Here is a 913-nt window from a genome sequence, read left to right as displayed (position 1 = left end):
CGTTTCCATTTTTCTTTTCATCTCCACCTCTCCCTCCTTTTCCTATTCTTTTTCTTTATTCTCTATCTCACCGTCTAGTTCTCCGCATTTTGCTTCTCCTTTCCTTCTTCTCAGTCTTCTTTTCTTCCTTTTCTTCTTCCTCTTCTTCCCCCTCATCTTTTCTTTTCGCTTTCTCGGCGTCGTGGTCTTCCCCCTCCTCCTCCTCCTGCTCCTCCTCCCCTCTCTCACCTCCTCTTCCTCCTCCTCCTCCATCTCCTCCTCCTTCTCCCCCACCACCACCTCCTCCTCCCGTTCCACTTCTTCCCCCACCACCACTTCCTTCTTCCTCCTCCTCCTCCACCTCCTCCTCCACCTCCCCCTTTCTTCCTCCTTCCCATTCCCTTCCTTTCTTCCCCACGCCTTTGCCATTTGCATCGAGTGAACCCCCATCGCCTTCCCTCCGCCTTCCAGCTCGCAAACAGATCCATTATCACGGTGAATATTTGCCCTGGAGCTGAACCTTGATAACAAACCCGTTATCAGTCAGCGTCAGGCCGTATGGAATCCCGATAACGTCGATTATCCCGCGCTGGGTGAGAGTGGGACGACTGTCAGAGGGCTTGGGTGAGGTTCTTCAGTGTTATCATGTCTATTATTCAGTCTATAGGGTGTTGGGTTTAATGTTAGGCGGATGTGGTATGGTTGAATTTTTGTCCGTCATAGCAGTGTACAGTAAACGCGCGTGTATTTTTTATATATGCACATTAGCACATTTGTTAGCACATGCCCACTCTGTTAACATTAAAAAAGAAACAGAAATATTGAATATGTCCACACGTAAATATACACGCATAAACAATCCAACATACACACCTAAAAATAGAAATCAAGTTCAGGAATTGGGTTGCCCAGCGCATTTAGAATATATCTATTC

This window comes from Penaeus vannamei, chromosome 19 (genome assembly GCF_042767895.1).
Source record: "Penaeus vannamei isolate JL-2024 chromosome 19, ASM4276789v1, whole genome shotgun sequence".
Classification (NCBI taxonomy): domain Eukaryota; kingdom Metazoa; phylum Arthropoda; class Malacostraca; order Decapoda; family Penaeidae; genus Penaeus; species Penaeus vannamei.
This window is presented reverse-complemented; position numbering follows the sequence as displayed.